The sequence below is a fragment of the Pinus tabuliformis genome, chromosome 5_2 (genome assembly GCF_031772625.1).
Source record: "Pinus tabuliformis cultivar Carrire ecotype Pingquan chromosome 5_2, CPIR1, whole genome shotgun sequence".
Lineage (NCBI taxonomy): Eukaryota > Viridiplantae > Streptophyta > Pinopsida > Pinales > Pinaceae > Pinus > Pinus tabuliformis.
Window position 1 is genome coordinate 401,546,172 of NC_142306.1, and position 20,891 is coordinate 401,567,062.

Here is a 20,891-nt window from a genome sequence, read left to right on the forward strand (position 1 = left end):
TTATTGGTTTTGTAAAGATATAATTTTTAAAATAATTTCTTTCTAGGAAATTTAATTTTCAATAGTTTGTTTTTGTTGTTGTATTTTTTTTAAGAATTCTTTTTGTAATGATATTATTTCTTAAAAAAAATATTTTCCTAGCAAATTTAATTTTCATTATATGTTTTTTTTAAATAGTGTGGTTCATTGTATTCAAGATCCATACATATCCATTAAAAACCCACCTAAGCCTAATTTTAGACGTATTTCGTCTCAAATGGGTTACTTTTTTAGCTTCTGACACATTGCAGAAAAAAGTTATAGCGAAAATGCCACGATGACCTGTTTGGAGCAGCGAAACCCTAGAATCCAAAGCTTTGATACCAAATGTTATGAAATATCTAGAAGCATTGTTGTGTGCCATTTCTATTATCCAACCAAATTGGATAAACGAAACAAGGTATGAATGTAATAAGGACGAAGAAGTGTGGCCACTCATTCAAAAGTTGCAAAACATCTCAGTTCAAACAATATTGCCAGAACTTGACGAGGAAGGAAAAATCATATTGGAGCCTGGAGCAGTCACAGAAACAAGAACCTTACATCTATGAAATCGATCAATTTCAGAGTATCTCATCAAGTGGAAGAACTTACCTGCTGAATATTCCACATGGGAGGACAAATATTTTATACAAAAGCATCAAGAACTACTCAAGCATTGAGGACAACACTTTTTGAAGGAGAGGGGCATGTTAGGTCCCTATACTACTAGTGTAACCCCTTATTGTTATTAGTATAACCCCCTTATTATATTGTTTTTCCCATGTAGTCCCCATATTGTTATTATTGTTCCCCATAGAAGCCCACTATTATTATTATTGTGCCCTTACATTATTATTGTTATGTCGGCTCTAATTATATTATGACCCCTTAGACTCCTATATCTAGAAAGGAGGTCTTGTCATTTGTATCATCCAGGAATTCTTCATTTGTGTAATGTAAAGGAGGTTCCCCCACGAAGAGGCTGAATCTTAAGACGTTGATTTATATTTTCTATCTTTTTGTGAGTTGGATTCATAACAGACACATGGATTGTGAACATGTGGATCTCTTTCCAATCCCCTTACCAATTTTAGAATAGTTGGTTCTATTTAATGTTGAAAAACGAGATGAGAAGCATTCTTTCATTCATTTATTCTTTGATCATTATATCATATCTTTATTTATCTATGTTTTACTATTTGTATCCACTCTTCTACCACTCATTTATATGTACCCCTTACATTAAATATATATATAGACACACACACACACACATAGATCATCTATTTTATTAATCTTGCTATTATATATATACCATCTCTTTGGCCTTGTTATCCTACTGACTTTTCTTATTCATTCTAATTACTGCACTCGTTTATGTTTTTTCATTTATCAAAAACATTATTATTATTATTATTATTACAGGGCATTACAAAAAGTACACCTTTTTTGAACTTGGTACTACAGAAGCAAAGTATATTGTAGCTTGTTGCACATTGTGAAGGAGTATGGATTCATAAGCTACAATGTGGCTTGTTCGACCATATGCTTGAATCGACTATTTTGTTTTGTGACAGTCAAAGCTATGTGAAGCTCACAAACAATATAGTGTTTCATGCTACGATAAAACATATTAATATCAAGTACCAATTTATTCGTGATATGGTACATAAGGGAGTGGTGAGGCTCTAGTATGTCTCCATTAATGAGCAGATGGATGACATTCTCACAAAGCCTTTCTCTCAGGAAAAGTTTGTATATTTCAGAGACAAACATGGACTAGTGAATAACTCCTCTCTCAGTGAGAGGGAACATTGTTGTGACATCAATAGGGGTATGCCTCAAAATGTTGGTAATAACAGGAGCTTGACTCACACTATTTATCGGTGGATAACAAGGCTATGGCTCAGACTATTGGTTGCAATAGGAGCATGAATCTAGTTGTTGGTAAAATAGCATGAGAGATGAATATTCTTGAAAGAAATGTTATATGGGGCCTAGACACTTGTGGAGTGGTTACCTGTTCAATATCATGGCCTACAGAGAGGCCCTTGGATTTGGGACATGGGTTTTGTTAGTGTCAGTCTTTCCAGCCTTCCTCCAGTGATCAAATATGCTCTTACAAAGTGGTCTTAGAGTTTCCAAGTCAAATTTTGTCATTTCAAAGAGTTTTCAAACAAAATTTGGTCACTAGGCATTAGGTCTAGGGTTTGCTTTAACTCCTTCTAAAGTTGTCCAAATGTCGGTCCATGTCACCATTCAGCTGAGTCTATCATCATTCATAGGGTTTTCATTACCATCTCAGTGTCTAATGAGTCATTGTACACCTTGTTCATGCTTCAGTTGTGCCTTGGCAAGGTCATTTCCCTCTCCTAGGGTTCTGAAAGCCAATTTCTCTTGGACGGTCAAATCATCGGCAAAAATTGTATCCTGATGTTCATACACCTTCCCCTGTCCTTAAAGTACCTTACCAAATGCTTCCCATCCCTTATATCCCCCAAATTCCTCATTTTGGCACAAACCCTAGTTTCTAGCTACAACCTGGCAATTTTCTAGGTTGGGCCTGTGTTTTGCCCTTTTGGACCCCTTTCCCTCGCTCAATCTCTGAGATTCCACTTTCCCCTGCTTCCTAACATCCCTCCCCACTCCCAAAAATTTCCCCAAGAATTTATAAGCCCCCTATCCCCTTCATTTCGCTCCATTTCGACAAAATTCCTTGTTTCACACATCGGGACAAGTCGCACTCAAATGATGTTCCAGAGCAATAAAAGATGAATTTTGCAAACCTGAGAGATGGTTTTGTCCACAACATGCCAAAGAAGAAAAACCTCCTTCACTTTTTGCACAGGTGTCATGGTTTGAGAGAAATGTCAAGAATACCGTTGCCTCAGGAGAATCAAAGACACCTCAGAAGTGACCTTGGGAAAATCAAGTTTTCTCCTAGATTGGTTGGCCAAATTATTTTCTTGATGGGTAAAATGATAACTAGACACAAAGAGATTTCCAATGAGCTATCATGAGCTAAATTTGGGGTTGAGGAAGGCATTCAAAGGTTGACTGCAACAGCACTCTTCCTTGAGGCAGCCTCATTTGGCACTTTTTGACCAGTCTTGGGAGATTTGATTTTTGACAGGGAAAATGAACTCCAAATTGAAAAATCCTAGTTGGGTTGGAAAGTAGACTCAAATACCTTTCCAACGAGCTATCCTTCACCTGATTCTGACTCTGGGAAGGCCTCCAAAAGCCTCCTGCAAAAGCGCGACCCGTTAAGCCTGGCGCGCGACCCGTCAGGGCACCTCCAGCAGTGTAAAAATTACACAGGCGCGACCCGTTGAGGGCGCGCGACCCATCAATGTTTCCTCCACAGAAAATTACCAGCAAGCTGCCAAGGAACCACAAATTGCCAAATTTTGCAAGGTAGGCCCTCCATCATAAAAAATTATTGCTTGCTACAGTTCAAGAAGGTCATGATTGTATTTGTAAAAGTCTCCATTTGCAAGTGAAAGTCTCCATTGTGCTTTTGGTTTGAAGTTGTCAAATTGCTAGGGTTTTATATGTTGTTTTGAGGTATCCCATTGTTCTCATTTTTCTTCCATCTCCCATTTCATATTCCTTATCATTCTATGTAAATTTCCCTTCCAAATATGTGAAAAGCCCTAAACCCTACCCCTTTTCCCTAAAAAATGAAGAATCAAGCCCTAACCCTACCTCTCATTATACCCATGTAAACAATGTATATAATTATGCATATGCAATGATTTTTGCAATGTTTTTTCCCTTGAATCCCTGTTTTATATATTTATTCCCATTTTCCCTTTAAAAGTGTCCCTCTCCTAACATTTCCCTCGTGCTCCTTGTCCCCTTAAAACAGCAGTTTTCAAAGCAGAAACAGTAGTACATTTCAGCCACTTTGCTCTTGAAACCATGTCAGAAACCGAAACCGACTATGAGCAAAGTGATGACCGTGAGTCAACACCAGAAGTTGAGCCTGCTCCGGAACATGAAAAACCACTATTGGGCCCGAATGCATGTGTGCAAGGCAAGGATGAAAATGTTCCAAAGGCGGTTGGCCAAGGCACAAAAAAGGAGAAAGAGGCCCGATCCCCTCCATATCTTGCCCGAGGCTTCACTGAAGGACCAAGGCACTAAATAGCCCAGCCACAGCACAAATCCCAAGAAATTTTGAACATTTTGGGTCAATTTTGATTTTTCAGGCAATTTACAGGTTTTGTCCATTAACGGGTCTCACCCCCCGCGCGACCCTTCATCCTGGCAACTCCATTTTGAAAAAACTCAGCATTTCCAGATTTTTCATGAGAAGTTACATATGCTCATCAATGGACTTGAGATTTTATGAAGTTTTGGGCCTCCAGAAAGTCAAAAAAGGAGCAAAAAATGACTTTCTGCCACATTTTTGAGACACAGAAAGCAGTCTTGGGAGATTGCAATTTTGGAGGGGCAAATGACCACCAAATTCAGAAATTCCAGTTGGGTTGGAAAGTAGACTCACAGACCTTTCGAACAAGCCTACTCTTGCTCAATTTGGACACCTGGAAGTGCCCCAAAAGTGGTCCCAAAGGCGCGCGACTTGTCAGGCAGAGGCACGCGACCCGTCAGGCAAATTTCTCCAAATTTCAGTGTACAGCTCAGAAAAAATGCAGTTTGACCCTGTTTGACTTTTTGGGGTGGATTATTATCCTCTTTGATGTAATTAATGTACTTTTATGACACTTTTACACTTATGTACCTCTTCTAGAAGATTCATTCATGAGATAGGTGAAAATTAAATGAATGAATTGGTTTCCTAGCTTACAGAGGCAAGTTGTTTTGACTGCCTAGATTTTAGTGCTCAGTTTAGAATTAGTTGAAACAGCTCCTAGAAGGATGAGCTCGACCCCTAGAGGCAAGGGAAGAGGTTGGCTTGCCTATATTATGATTTTTCTTAGTCATTTTCAGGGGTTGGAAGGTTGGACTCTTGAGGGATAAGTTATCATTGTATTATTCATTGTATCTCTGCAATTTTTGGCTAAGGAAGACCAGGGTTTTGCAGTCTTTTTTGGGATTCTTGTGGTTACATGTATTGATGGTGTGTTTCTCTATGTACCTGTAAGTGTGTTATGTGAATCATTTCCTTTCTTTTCCTTCTGCACATTAAGCAAACGAAGTGTTAAAGTAAGAATTCATGACTGTCATGCTCTGCTTTTAAGTTTGTTTAATTTCAATGTTTTCTACTGTTTAAGGAGAATTCAAAGTTATTGTTTGCTCTCCTTAGCTCCTCACCTGTCATTCCTGACCATCCACCTCAATCAAATGCATCAATATTGTCTCCTACCTCGCCCCAAAGAACCCCCTGCAGAAACTGTGTCCAATCCCCGCACCCAAAATTTCCATCCCCTCAATTTGCCACCAAAAACCCTAAAAACCCCAAATCAACCTTTTTGATCAGTTTACTAGCCTAAAATCAGTGTTACCCTATTGGTCATCTCATCCATTGAAGATTTCACCGAGATAGACCGGAGAGAGCCCTCTCCAACCCCGTAGGGCTAGCTACGAGGCTAAGTGGTTTGATGTTGCCTTGAGGTTTACCTTTCTCAGCCTGAGGTGAAATTTCAAGCTCTAACAGGTTTCACTACCGTTTGACCGTGGGAAATGACCACCCTGAACTAGTTAGAGTACCAAGAGGTGAGACACCCACCAGATCATGGTGACTATTTGAATAAGTACAATCGTTTACAAGGGCTAACCAAAGTTGTGGTACACATTTATGATGATGCTCATGTAGGTCAAGGGTATTGACTTAGATAAAGGTGTTATCGATGAGATTTACCTTTGTTTTAGAAAGATCATGTACATAGAAAACATTTGGATAATCATTATGAATACCTACCAAGTTAAGAGGGAGTGTTGAAGAATGCAATTATAGTCAATATTCATAATCCTTGATGTATTTATAATATTATGTACAAACACGAAAGAAAATGATATTTTAAAACAAAAGAAGGAAAATTAAAAGAAAGGAAATCAACGAGAAAACCTAAAATTAAGATCTTTGATAGTCCATACTATGGTAAATAACATATTTACTATCAGTTATTACTCGTAATAATTTAAGCAAGTATTTTCATAAAATATGTAATAGGAACAAAAAGTAAATAAATGTACTTACAAAGAGTCACTCGCCGCCATTATTTACGTGATCTTCAACACTTTAACAAATATGAGAATGTGAAAACTTACTAGAATCTAATTTACAAAGATATATGATTTTATTTAAGAAACATGTCTCTTGTATATATTGGGTATTAAATACACTCGAACCTTTTCATTTTACAAAAGGACTTATCACACACATATCTCTATCTCTCACACATTGTGATAAATACATTTTAATTTCATGGTTATTAGTTGAATTTCTGAAGTGTGATTGTTTGATGAAGATAAAAGAAATATAATATATATTCACAAGTAATTACCACGATTCATAAATAAAGTAGTTGTATCAATCGCACTGAAAGATGAACAAGAGATCAAACTGAGCAAAACAAATTGCCAAAATATTTTGCAAAAATAATTACAAATTGCATGGATTTCCGAAGATCATTGTGAGTGATAGGGATACCAAATTTAAAGGAAACTTTTCTAAAGCTTTTTTCAAACAAATGAGGACATCCCTCAACATGAGGTTAGCATACCACCCCAAACATGTGACCAATATGAAATTGTCGATAGATGTTTGGAAGCATATCTCTGTCATTTTGTAAGAGATTAACAAAAAAATGGTTTGAATAGTTACATCTAACACCATGGTGGTAGAATTCCACTTATCACGTTTCAATAAAACTAATGTCATTTCAATCTCTCTATGATTATACACCCCCTAAATGGAAAGAGTTAACCATAAATAATATAAAAATTCCAACAATAAAGAATCAATTTGAGGATAACTAAAAGGTTGCTCGAACACTAAAGGAAAACTTAAATATTGCAAGAAACCGCACGAAGTAGCAAGATGACCAATGTAGTTTAGAAATAAAATTTAAGTAGATTGGGTGTATGTGAAGTTTCAAACCTTACAAACAATTATCGTTAAAAATATATGGGAAAAACAAGTTAGGCCCCGAGTTCTATGGTCCATATCAATTTGTGAAGAAACTCACTCAAGTTGTGAAGAAAATTGATTATGTTCTTAAGTAATTAAAAAATACCTCAACAAGTCGAAGGGCCTAATGGAAGGTGTTTCTCGGGAGACAGAGGATTTTTGTTAACATCTCTCATTACCTATGCTTTGAGCATAAAATATTTCTTTTGAAAGCAATGTAATCTTTTATATATATATATATATATATATATATATATATATATATATATATATATATATATATATTATATATTAATTATGTAGAGAGGCACCACTAAACATAATGACCTTTGGTGAAAAGGCGCTTAAGACTATTTATGCTAGAGCTTTCATCGTAAAAGAATATTGATCTATAAATTATTATTCAATTTGTATAAACACATTTAATTTTATTAATTTTGATTTAACATGATAATCGTTAATTAACTAGATTTCAATAAAAATATATAAATCTGAAATGAATTTTAACCATTATTATTAATAAAAAGTAAAACTAAAGTAATGTTAGCAAAATTGGAGAAAAAAACCAAAATTTTAATTTTAATTAATAAAATTATTAATAAATAACAATAAAATCACTAACATTACATTACACTTTTTATTAAATATATATTTTATCTCTTAAATAACGTATTTATTTAATTAATTTAATTATTCTCTTTATGTGTTATTCAATTAATATAATTATACTCTTTAATCACTAATATATTTATTACTTATTAATATATTTATTTAATTACTCGAGCATTCACGGTTATGAAAAAACTAAGAAACGTCACACCATGTTTCACGGCAATTAAGAAATGTAAAACCATGTTTCTCTTCCATTCAATGTTGTGAAAAATACGGCGCCGACCCATGAAGAGAAAACCTAAAACATATTTATAGAAGAATTGGTGCGGCACTCTCACCATTATACCTTTCCATATTGAATCGAAGTGGAATGTTCAGCGTTGAAGTCTATTTTCAGCGTGGAAAATCGATATAATCTTCCCCTTTTGTACAGAAATAAGCGGTTTTGATTTTGCGATCTACACCTGCTGTGGTTTCGATTATTTCGGTTGAATTGGGTTTGGATTTTTATTTCCGTTGAGTTGGCGTTAGGAAGTTGTGCTTTCTGCTTTTCCAGGGTCAGTGAGTAAAGAGGCGATGGCACAGAATCAAGTCCAACCAGCAGAACACCGTGTTGCACAACATCAACAAGCAGTTGCTAACGGCAACAACAATCGATTACTGCCGAAATCTCTGTATGTGGGGGATTTGGAGCCCAATGTGACCGAGGCCCAGATATATGATCTCTTTGGGCGGATTGGCCCGGTGCTCACTGTTCACATATGCAGAGATGCCACTACCAACACTTCTCTGGGATATGCTTATGTCAATTATAGGTTCGCTGAAAATGCTAGTGAGGCTTTAAGTTTATTGAATTCTGCGCCCCTTAATGGAAACCATATTCGGGTAATGTACTCACCCCATGACCCCAGCATCCGTAACTTTGTATCAGCCAAAATTTTTGTAAAGAATCTTGATAGAACAGTAGGCGAAGATGCTTTCTATCGTACTTTCGCTATGTGTGGGCCCATTCTCTCTTCTAATATTGCAACAGATGCATCAGGGCAATCCAAAGGATATGGATTTGTGATTTATGAACGTGAAGAGGGAGTGAAAAATGCAATAAAATATTTGAATGGTCAGTTTATCGATGGGGAACGGGTTTATGTTGCTCCATTCATGGAAAAGGAGCAGCGAGAACGAGAAAATGGAAACACCAAGTTCCCTGATGTTTTTGTTAAGAATTTATCAGAGTCAATGAATGATGAGGATTTGAGATATTACTTTAGTGTGTACGGAACAATTACAAGTGCCAAAGTGATTAGCGATGCCGCATGTAATTCAAAGTGTTTTGGATTTGTTAATTTTGAGAATGGAGATGATGCCGCAAGCTGCGTTGAGAATTTAAATGGGAAAACAATTGATGGTAAGGAATGGTATGTTGGAAGGGCATTGAAGAAATCTGAATTGAGGAGGCAATATGGATTAAATCTTTATTTAAAATATTTGGATGACAGTATTGATGACAACAAGTTGAAAGAACTATTCTCTATTTATGGCACAATCACTTCATGCAAGGTAATGAGAGACTTTCATGGATACAGTAAAGGTTCAGGGTTTGTGGCATTTTCATCTCCTTTACAAGCATCACAAGCTAAGGTAGAAATGAATGGAAAACTTGTTGCTGGAAAATTTCTTTATGTTGATTTCGCTGAGCCAAAGGAGGAGAGAAGTGAAAAGTTACAGAGTCATTTATTCAAGTCTCACAATCCAATTGGTAGGGAACCTACTATTACTACCACTTTCTCCATGTATAAGCGTCGTTAGACGAAACCATCCAATTAGCATGGCACTAGATTTTAGTCTTGCATCATAGTTATATTTTACTCATTTATTTAATTATCTTTCTTTCCTCTTTCTAGGTGAGTTAGTTATCTTTCATGTAAAAGGAGGTGGGGAAGATAATAACCACTACTCACTACCACACTAGCTGTAACTTGTAAGCACTTCAATCTTTAATAGTTTCTATTTGGAAAAGGAATGAATACTTAATTATTTAATTAGATTTAAATGATGATTACTAAATTGGTTTAGTTACATGTTTACATCATATGATAAGTTAATTGTGCATTGGTATGACACAATTGATCATATTAGTTTATATGATTTAGATAATTTGAAATTAGTTGAAGGGCACCCAATGAAGCTATAACATTATTTCTAAGTGGCCATTAACTTCTTAGCAAAGGGCAACAAGAATGATAATAGGGTTTCCACAACTATATCATTTTCCAACCAAGAAAGCTAAATACTTTCAAGGCATGTGCTAGATAACAGTTGTGGGAATTAGGGATGATTAGAGATACTTCCACAATGAATAATATTGAAAAAATATGAAATGTAATAATATGAATAGACTTTCTAAAAATATAATTTCTATTAATAAAAGCCATGTAACTAATTAAATTTTGACTTTTTGTAATGATGACATGTTTTGTGTGATGCAAAATGTAATATATATGTTTCCAATACCATTAGATTTTATCACTTAATTAACTTTAATTTTATATTTTTTTATTAATTAAAATCAATACATTTTTTAAATTACAAGGCCTTTTATTTTTTATGCTACATGTTCCATTTCATGACTTAGATGTTCTTATCCATTACCAAGATAATCCCCCATAGATTTTGTGAGAAGAAACCAAATTGTAGCTAACGAATAAGATCAAAGCCATAAAGAAATGCCCTCAAAGCTTATTCACATAATAGTGTTCATGATTCTCCCTAATAGTTCCTCTTGTCTCAATTTATCTCATGCATTTTTACATACCAAGTAGTTTCACTATTCTCTTGTATATTATATGACACATAGAGCTATACAGTGGCATCTTTTTGTTACTTTCATTAGTTTGATCACTTTGCTTCCCTATTAAGGGGCCATTGGAACTAGTGGCATGATTGTCACATTGAATAATGAGGAAAAGCTTGTATTAGAATACCTCGACAAGTGGAAGAGCCTAATGGAAGAAGATGCTTCTTGAGAGAGAGAAGATTTATATTAACAACATCTCTCATTGCCTATGCTTTGAGCATAAAATATTTCTTTTGAGGAAAAGGTAATCTTATGTATAAAAACTAAAATAATTTTAATTATGGTTTGAGCCTAAAATATTTCTTTTTATATATTAACTATATAGAAAGGCTATAATAGAAGTGAAAAAGCACTTAAGGCTATATTTAAACATGAGCTTTCATGGTAAAACAAACTTCATCCATCCATTATTATTGAATTTGTATAAATATATTTCTATTTATTAAGTTTTCTTTAATAAAATAATGATTAATTAATAAAGTTTCAAAAAAATATATATAAAAAGTGAAGAAAATTAGAAAAAATATTATTAAATAAAAAAAAAACGATTTAAAAAAAAAAAAAATTAAATTTAAAAAATAAATCACTAGACGTTACCATATATCCTTCATGGTACATCCTTCATTTTATATATATTTTGTCTATTAAATAACATATTTATTTAATTAATATATTTATAGTCTTTAATGTTTAATATATTCAATAATATATTTATTTAATTAGTCAAGTATTCACGGGTATGAAGAAACTAATAAACCTGAAACCATGCTTCTCCCAGTCTGTTTTGAATTGTCAGGATTGATTTTGCTATTCAATCTTATGAAAATTAGGATGCCCACCAATGAAGAGAAAACCTAACAAACCTTGCACCTATTTCGAAAATCCGATCCGCCACATATTTATCCCTCTCCACATGCCTAGTGAAGAAAGACATTCAGGAAAGTCGATGTGATCTTCACCTGCGTTAGAGAAATAAGCGGTTTTCATTCTCCATCAGCGGATTTTTGACCTACACCAGCCGTGGATGGATTTCTGTTTTTATTTAGGTTTAACTGGTATTTCGGTTGAATTGGGTTTGGACTTTTATTTCGATTGAGTTGGCATTTGGGAAGTTGTGCTTTCTGCTTTTCCAAGTATCAGAGAGCAAAGAGCAATGGCAAAGATTTAAATCCAACCAGCAGAACACCGTGTTTCGCAGCAACACCTAGCAATTGATAATGGCAACAACAACCAATTACTACCTAAATCTCTGTATGTGGGGGATTTGGAGCCCAATGTTACCGCGGCCCAAATGTATGATCTCTTTGGGCGGATTGGCCCGGTGCTCACTGTTCACATCTGCGGAGATGCCATTACCAACACTCCTCTGGATACGCCTACGTCCATTACAGCTCGGCTGAAAATGCTAGCGAGGCTTTAAGTTTCTTGAATTCTACACCCCTTAATGGAAACCCTATTCGGATAATGTACTCACCCCATGACCCGAGCATCAGCGACTTTGTATTATCTAAAATATTTGTTAAGAATCTTGATGAGCAACTTTGTATTAGCTAAAATATTCGTTAAGAATCTTGATAAAACAGTAGATGCAATAAAATATTTGAATGGTCAGTTTATCAATGGGGAACGGGTTTATGTTGGTCCGTTCATTAAAAAGGAGCAGCCAGAACGATAAAATAGAAATGCCAAAGTTTAATAATGTTTTTGTTAAGAATTTATCAGTCTCAGTGGGGAACGAGTTTATGTTGGTCCATTCATGAAAAAGGAGTAGCCAGAACGATAAAATGGAAATGCCAAAGTTTAATAATGTTTTTGTTAAGAATTTATCAGACTCAATGAATGATGAGGAATGATGAGGATTTGAGATATTAGTTTGGTGTGTACAGGAAATTCAAAAGTGTTTTGTATTTTCTAATTTTGAGAATGTAGATGATGCAGCAAATTCCTTCCAGAATTTAAATGAAAGAAAATTTAAGGCAAGTAATGGTATGTTGTAAATATGGAACAAATCTTTATTTAAAGTATTGGATGATAATATTGATGATAACAAGTTGAGAGAGTTGTTCTCTATTTATGGCACAATTGTTTCATCCAAGGTAATGGAGGACTTTAATGGACACAGTGAATGTTCAGGATTTATGGCATTCTCATCTCCTTTTCAAGCATGCCTAGCTATGATAGAAATGAATGGAAAAGTTGTTGCTGGAAAACCTATTTATGTTGCTTGGGCTAAGCTAAAAGATGTGAGAACATAAATGCTACAATCTCATCACCTAAGTTACTTAATCCAATTGGCAGTGCAACATAATCCATCATTTTCTTATAGCTATAGCTTACACATCTTGCTGTGAGTGGTTTCTAATTTAGCTATCCTCTTTTATAACCATCCAGTAATATGTGTTTGTGTGTGTGTTTAGATATTTTTTTTTAATCAAAAAAATATTAGTATTATTGGATATTTATAGTTTTTGTAATGATATTATTTCTAAAAAGTTTCTCTCTAGCAAATTTAATTTTATATATATATGAATTCTAATTTTATTGGTTTTGTAAAGATATAATTTTTAAAATAATTTCTTTCTAGGAAATTTAATTTTCAATAGTTTGTTTTTGTTGTTGTATTTTTTTTAAGAATTCTTTTTGTAATGATATTATTTCTTAAAAAAAATATTTTCCTAGCAAATTTAATTTTCATTATATGTTTTTTTTAAATAGTGTGGTTCATTGTATTCAAGATCCATACATATCCATTAAAAACCCACCTAAGCCTAATTTTAGACGTATTTCGTCTCAAATGGGTTACTTTTTTAGCTTCTGACACATTGCAGAAAAAAGTTATAGCGAAAATGCCACGATGACCTGTTTGGAGCAGCGAAACCCTAGAATCCAAAGCTTTGATACCAAATGTTATGAAATATCTAGAAGCATTGTTGTGTGCCATTTCTATTATCCAACCAAATTGGATAAACGAAACAAGGTATGAATGTAATAAGGACGAAGAAGTGTGGCCACTCATTCAAAAGTTGCAAAACATCTCAGTTCAAACAATATTGCCAGAACTTGACGAGGAAGGAAAAATCATATTGGAGCCTGGAGCAGTCACAGAAACAAGAACCTTACATCTATGAAATCGATCAATTTCAGAGTATCTCATCAAGTGGAAGAACTTACCTGCTGAATATTCCACATGGGAGGACAAATATTTTATACAAAAGCATCAAGAACTACTCAAGCATTGAGGACAACACTTTTTGAAGGAGAGGGGCATGTTAGGTCCCTATACTACTAGTGTAACCCCTTATTGTTATTAGTATAACCCCCTTATTATATTGTTTTTCCCATGTAGTCCCCATATTGTTATTATTGTTCCCCATAGAAGCCCACTATTATTATTATTGTGCCCTTACATTATTATTGTTATGTCGGCTCTAATTATATTATGACCCCTTAGACTCCTATATCTAGAAAGGAGGTCTTGTCATTTGTATCATCCAGGAATTCTTCATTTGTGTAATGTAAAGGAGGTTCCCCCACGAAGAGGCTGAATCTTAAGACGTTGATTTATATTTTCTATCTTTTTGTGAGTTGGATTCATAACAGACACATGGATTGTGAACATGTGGATCTCTTTCCAATCCCCTTACCAATTTTAGAATAGTTGGTTCTATTTAATGTTGAAAAACGAGATGAGAAGCATTCTTTCATTCATTTATTCTTTGATCATTATATCATATCTTTATTTATCTATGTTTTACTATTTGTATCCACTCTTCTACCACTCATTTATATGTACCCCTTACATTAAATATATATATATAGACACACACACACACACACATAGATCATCTATTTTATTAATCTTGCTATTATATATATACCATCTCTTTGGCCTTGTTATCCTACTGACTTTTCTTATTCATTCTAATTACTGCACTCGTTTATGTTTTTTCATTTATCAGAAACATTATTATTATTATTATTATTATTATTATTACAGGGCATTACAAAAAGTACACCTTTTTTGAACTTGGTACTACAGAAGCAAAGTATATTGTAGCTTGTTGCACATTGTGAAGGAGTATGGATTCATAAGCTACAATGTGGCTTGTTCGACCATATGCTTGAATCGACTATTTTGTTTTGTGACAGTCAAAGCTATGTGAAGCTCACAAACAATATAGTGTTTCATGCTACGATAAAACATATTAATATCAAGTACCAATTTATTCGTGATATGGTACATAAGGGAGTGGTGAGGCTCTAGTATGTCTCCATTAATGAGCAGATGGATGACATTCTCACAAAGCCTTTCTCTCAGGAAAAGTTTGTATATTTCAGAGACAAACATGGACTAGTGAATAACTCCTCTCTCAGTGAGAGGGAACATTGTTGTGACATCAATAGGGGTATGCCTCAAAATGTTGGTAATAACAGGAGCTTGACTCACACTATTTATCGGTGGATAACAAGGCTATGGCTCAGACTATTGGTTGCAATAGGAGCATGAATCTAGTTGTTGGTAAAATAGCATGAGAGATGAATATTCTTGAAAGAAATGTTATATGGGGCCTAGACACTTGTGGAGTGGTTACCTGTTCAATATCATGGCCTACAGAGAGGCCCTTGGATTTGGGACATGGGTTTTGTTAGTGTCAGTCTTTCCAGCCTTCCTCCAGTGATCAAATATGCTCTTACAAAGTGGTCTTAGAGTTTCCAAGTCAAATTTTGTCATTTCAAAGAGTTTTCAAACAAAATTTGGTCACTAGGCATTAGGTCTAGGGTTTGCTTTAACTCCTTCTAAAGTTGTCCAAATGTCGGTCCATGTCACCATTCAGCTGAGTCTATCATCATTCATAGGGTTTTCATTACCATCTCAGTGTCTAATGAGTCATTGTACACCTTGTTCATGCTTCAGTTGTGCCTTGGCAAGGTCATTTCCCTCTCCTAGGGTTCTGAAAGCCAATTTCTCTTGGACGGTCAAATCATCGGCAAAAATTGTATCCTGATGTTCATACACCTTCCCCTATCCTTAAAGTACCTTACCAAATGCTTCCCATCCCTTATATCCCCCAAATTCCTCATTTTGGCACAAACCCTAGTTTCTAGCTACAACCTGGCAATTTTCTAGGTTGGGCCTGTGTTTTGCCCTTTTGGACCCCTTTCCCTCGCTCAATCTCTGAGATTCCACTTTCCCCTGCTTCCTAACATCCCTCCCCACTCCCAAAAATTTCCCCAAGAATTTATAAGCCCCCTATCCCCTTCATTTCGCTCCATTTCGACAAAATTCCTTGTTTCACACATCGGGACAAGTCGCACTCAAATGATGTTCCAGAGCAATAAAAGATGAATTTTGCAAACCTGAGAGATTTTTTTGTCCACAACATGCCAAAGAAGAAAAACCTCCTTCACTTTTTGCACAGGTGTCATGGTTTGAGAGAAATGTCAAGAATACCGTTGCCTCAGGAGAATCAAAGACACCTCAGAAGTGACCTTGGGAAAATCAAGTTTTCTCCTAGATTGGTTGGCCAAATTATTTTCTTGATGGGTAAAATGATAACTAGACACAAAGAGCTTTCCAATGAGCTATCATGAGCTAAATTTGGGGTTGAGGAAGGCATTCAAAGGTTGACTGCAACAGCACTCTTCCTTGAGGCAGCCTCATTTGGCACTTTTTGACCAGTCTTGGGAGATTTGATTTTTGACAGGGCAATTGAACTCCAAATTGAAAAATTCTAGTTGGGTTGGAAATTACACTCAAAGACCTTTCCAACGAGCTATCCTTCACCTGATTCTGACACCGGGAAGGCCTCCAAAAGCCTCCTGCAAAAGCGCGACCCGTTGAGCCTGGCGCGCGACCCGTCAGGGCACCTCCAGCAGTGTAAAAATTACACAGGCGCGACCCGTTGAGGGCGCGCGACCCGTTGGGCAGTGCGCGCGACCCATCATTGTTTCCTCCACAGAAAATTACCAGCAAGCTGCCAAGGAACCACAAATTGCCAAATTTTTCAAGGTAGGCCCTCCATCATAAAAAATTATTGCTTGCTACAGTTCAAGAAGGTCATGATTGTATTTGTAAAAGTCTCCATTTGCAAGTGAAAGTCTCCATTGTGCTTTTGGTTTGAAGTTGTCAAATTGCTAGGGTTTTATATGCTGTTTTGAGGTATCCCATTGTTCTCATTTTTCTTCCATCTCCCATTTCATATTCCTTATCATTCTATGTAAATCTCCCTTCCAAATATGTGAAAAGCCCTAAACCCTACCCCTTTTCCCTAAAAAATGAAGAATCAAGCCCTAACCCTACCTCTCATTATACCCATGGAAACAATGTATATAATTATGCATATGCAATGATTTTTGCAATGTTTTTTCCCTTGAATCCTTGTTTTATATATTTATTCCCATTTTCCCTTTAAAAGTGTCCCTCTACTAACATTTCCCTCGTGCTCCTTGTCCCCTTAAAACAGCAGTTTTCAAAGCAGAAACAGCAGTACATAACTGACTATGAGCAAAGTAATGACCGTGTGTCAACACCAGAAGTTGAGCCTGCTCCGGAACATGAAAAACCACTATTGGGCCCGAATGCATGTGTGCAAGGCAAGGATGAAAATGTTCCAAAGGCGGTTGGCCAAGGCACAAAAAAGGAGAAAGAGGCCCGATCCCCTCCATATCTAGCCCGAGGCTTCACTGAAGGACCAAGGCACTAAATTGCTAGGGTTTTATATGCTGTTTTGAGGTATCCCATTGTTCTCATTTTTCTTCCATCTCCCATTTCATATTCCTTATCATTCTATGTAAATCTCCCTTCCAAATATGTGAAAAGCCCTAAACCCTACCCCTTTTCCCTAAAAAATGAAGAATCAAGCCCTAACCCTACCTCTCATTATACCCATGGAAACAATGTATATAATTATGCATATGCAATGATTTTTGCAATGTTTTTTCCCTTGAATCCTTGTTTTATATATTTATTCCCATTTTCCCTTTAAAAGTGTCCCTCTACTAACATTTCCCTCGTGCTCCTTGTCCCCTTAAAACAGCAGTTTTCAAAGCAGAAACAGCAGTACATAACCGACTATGAGCAAAGTAATGACCGTGAGTCAACACCAGAAGTTGAGCCTGCTCCGGAACATGAAAAACCACTATTGGGCCCGAATGCATGTGTGCAAGGCAAGGATGAAAATTTTCCAAAGGCGGTTGGCCAAGGCACAAAAAAGGAGAAAGAGGCCCGATCCCCTCCATATCTAGCCCGAGGCTTCACTGAAGGACCAAGGCACTAAATAGCCCAGCCACAACACAAATCCCAAGAAATTTTGAACATTTTGGGTCAATTTTGATTTTTCAGGCAATTTACAGGTTTTATCCATTAACGGGTCTCACCCCCCGCGCGACCCTTCATCCTGGCAACTCCATTTTGCAAAAACTCAGCATTTCCAGATTTTTCATGAGAAGTTACATATGCTCATCAATGGACTTGAGATTTTATGAAGTTTTGGGCCTCCAGAAAGTAAAAAAAGGAGCAAAAAATGACTTTCTGCCACATTTTTGAGACACAGAAAGCAGTCTTGGGAGATTGCAATTTTGGAGGGGCAAATGACCACCAAATTCAGAAATTCCAGTTGGGTTGGAAAGTAGACTCACAGACCTTTCGAACAAGCCTACTCTTGCTCAATTTGGACACATGGAAGTGCCCCAAAAGTGGTCCCAAAGGCGCGCGACTTGTCAGGCAGAGGCACGCGACCCGTCAGGCAAATTTCTCCAAATTTCAGTGTACAGCTCAGAAAAAACGCAGTTTGACCCTGTTTGACTTTTTGGGGTGGATTATTATCCTCTTTGATGTAATTAATGTACTTTTATGACACTTTTACACTTATGTACCTCTTCTAGAAGATTCATTCATGAGATAGGTGAAAATTAAATGAATGAATTGGTTTCCTAGCTTACAGAGGCAAGTTGTTTTGACTGCCTAGATTTTAGTGCTCAGTTTAGAATTAGTTGAAACAGCTCCTAGAAGGATGAGCTCGACCCCTAGAGGCAAGGGAAGAGGTTGGCTTGCCTATATTATGATTTTTCTTAGTCATTTTCAGGGGTTGGAAGGTTGGACTCTTGAGGGAGAAGCTATCATTGTATTATTCATTGTATCTCTGCAATTTTTGGCTAAGGAAGACCAGGGTTTTGCAGTCTTTTTTGGGATTCTTGTGGTTACATGTATTGATGGTGTGTTTCTCTATGTACCTGTAAGTGTGTTATGTGAATCATTTCTTTTCTTTTCCTTCTGCACATTAAGCAAACGAAGTGTTAAACTAAGAATTCATGACTGTCATGCTCTGCTTTTAATTTTGTTTAATTTCAATGTTTTCTACTGTTTAAGGAGAATTCAAAGTTATTGTTTGCTCTACTTAGCTCCTCACCTGTCATTCCTGACCATCCACCTCAATCAAATGCATCAATATTGTCTCCTACCTCTCCCCAAAGAACCCCCTGCAAAAACTGTGTCCAATCCCCGCACCCAAAATTTCCATCCCCTCAATTTGCCACCAAAAACCCTAAAAACCCCAAATCAACCTTTTTGATCAGTTTACTAGCCTAAAATCAGTGTTACCCTATTGGTCATCTCATCCATTGAAGATTTCACCGAGATAGACCGGAGAGAGCCCTCTCCAACCCCGTAGGGCTAGCTACGAGGCTAAGTGGTTTGATGTTGCCTTGAGGTTTACCTTTCTCAGCCTGAGGTGAAATTTCAAGCTCTAACAGGTTTCACTACCGTTTGACCGTGGGAAATGACCACCATGAACTAGTTAGAGTACCAAGAGGTGAGACACCCACCAGATCATGGTGACTATTTGAATAAGTACAATCGTTTACAAGGGCTAACCAAAGTTGTGGTACACATTTATGATGATGCTCATGTAGGTCAAGGGTATTGACTTAGATAAAGGTGTTATCGATGAGATTTACCTTTGTTTTAGAAATATCATGTACAAACACGAAAGAGAATGATATTTTAAAACAAAAGCAGGAAAATTAAAAGAAAGGAAATCAACGAGAAAACCTAAAATTAAGATCTTTGATAGTCCATACTATGGTAAATAACATATTTACTATCAGTTATTACTCGTAATAATTTAAGCAAGTATTTTCATAAAATATGTAATAGGAACAAAAAGTAAATAAATGTACTTACGAAGAGTCACTCGCCGCCATTATTTACGTGATCTTCAACACTTTAACAAATATGAGAATGTGAAAACTTACTAGAATCTAATTTACAAATATATATGATTTTATTTAAGAAACATGTCTCTTGTATATATTGGGTATTAAATACACTCGAACCTTTTCATTTTACAAAAGGACTTATCACACACATATCTCTATCTCTCACACATTGTGATAAATACATTTTAATTTCATGGTTATTAGTTGAATTTCTGAAGTGTGATTGTTTGATGAAGATAAAAGAAATATAATAAATATTCACAAGTAATTACCACGATTCATAAATAAAGTAGTTGTATCAATCGCACTGAAAGATGAACAAGAGATCAAACTGAGCAAAACAAATTGCCAAAATATTTTGCAAAAATAATTACAAATTGCATGGATTTCCGAAGATCATTGTGAGTGATAGGGATACCAAATTTAAAGGAAACTTTTCTAAAGCTTTTTTCAAACAAATGAGGACATCCCTCAACATGAGGTTAGCATACCACCCCAAACATGTGACCAATATGAAATTGTCGATAGATGTTTGGAAGCATATCTCTGTCATTTTGTAAGAGATTAACAAAAAAATGGTTTGAATAGTTACATCTAACACCATGGTGGTAGAATTCCACTTATCACGTTTCAATAAAACTAATGTCATTTCAATCTCTCTATGATTATACACCCCCTAAATGGAAAGAGTTAACCATAAATAATATAAAAATTCCAACAATAAAGAATCAATTTGAGGATAACTAAAAGGTTGCTCGAACACTAAAGGAAAACTTAAATATTGCAAGAAACCGCACAAAGTAGCAAGATGACCAATGTAGTTTAGAAATAAAATTTAAGTAGATTGGGTGTATGTGAAGTTTCAAACCTTACAAACAATTATCGTTAAAAATATATGGGAAAAACAAGTTAGGCCCCGAGTTCTATGGTCCATATCAATTTGTGAAGAAACTCACTCAAGTTGTGAAGAAAATTGATTATGTTCTTAAGTAATTAAAAAATACCTCAACAAGTCGAAGGGCCTAATGGAAGGTGTTTCTCGGGAGACAGAGGATTTTTGTTAACATCCCTCATTACCTATGCTTTGAG

At 35.7% G+C, this 20,891-nt stretch overlaps 1 pseudogene; it reads left to right on the plus strand.

Moving 5' to 3' along the window:
* The first annotated feature begins 8,308 nt into the window (after nt 1-8,308).
* LOC149159207 (polyadenylate-binding protein 4 pseudogene) lies at nt 8,309-12,006 on the plus strand (annotated as a pseudogene).
* The last annotated feature ends 8,885 nt before the right edge of the window (nt 12,007-20,891 follow it).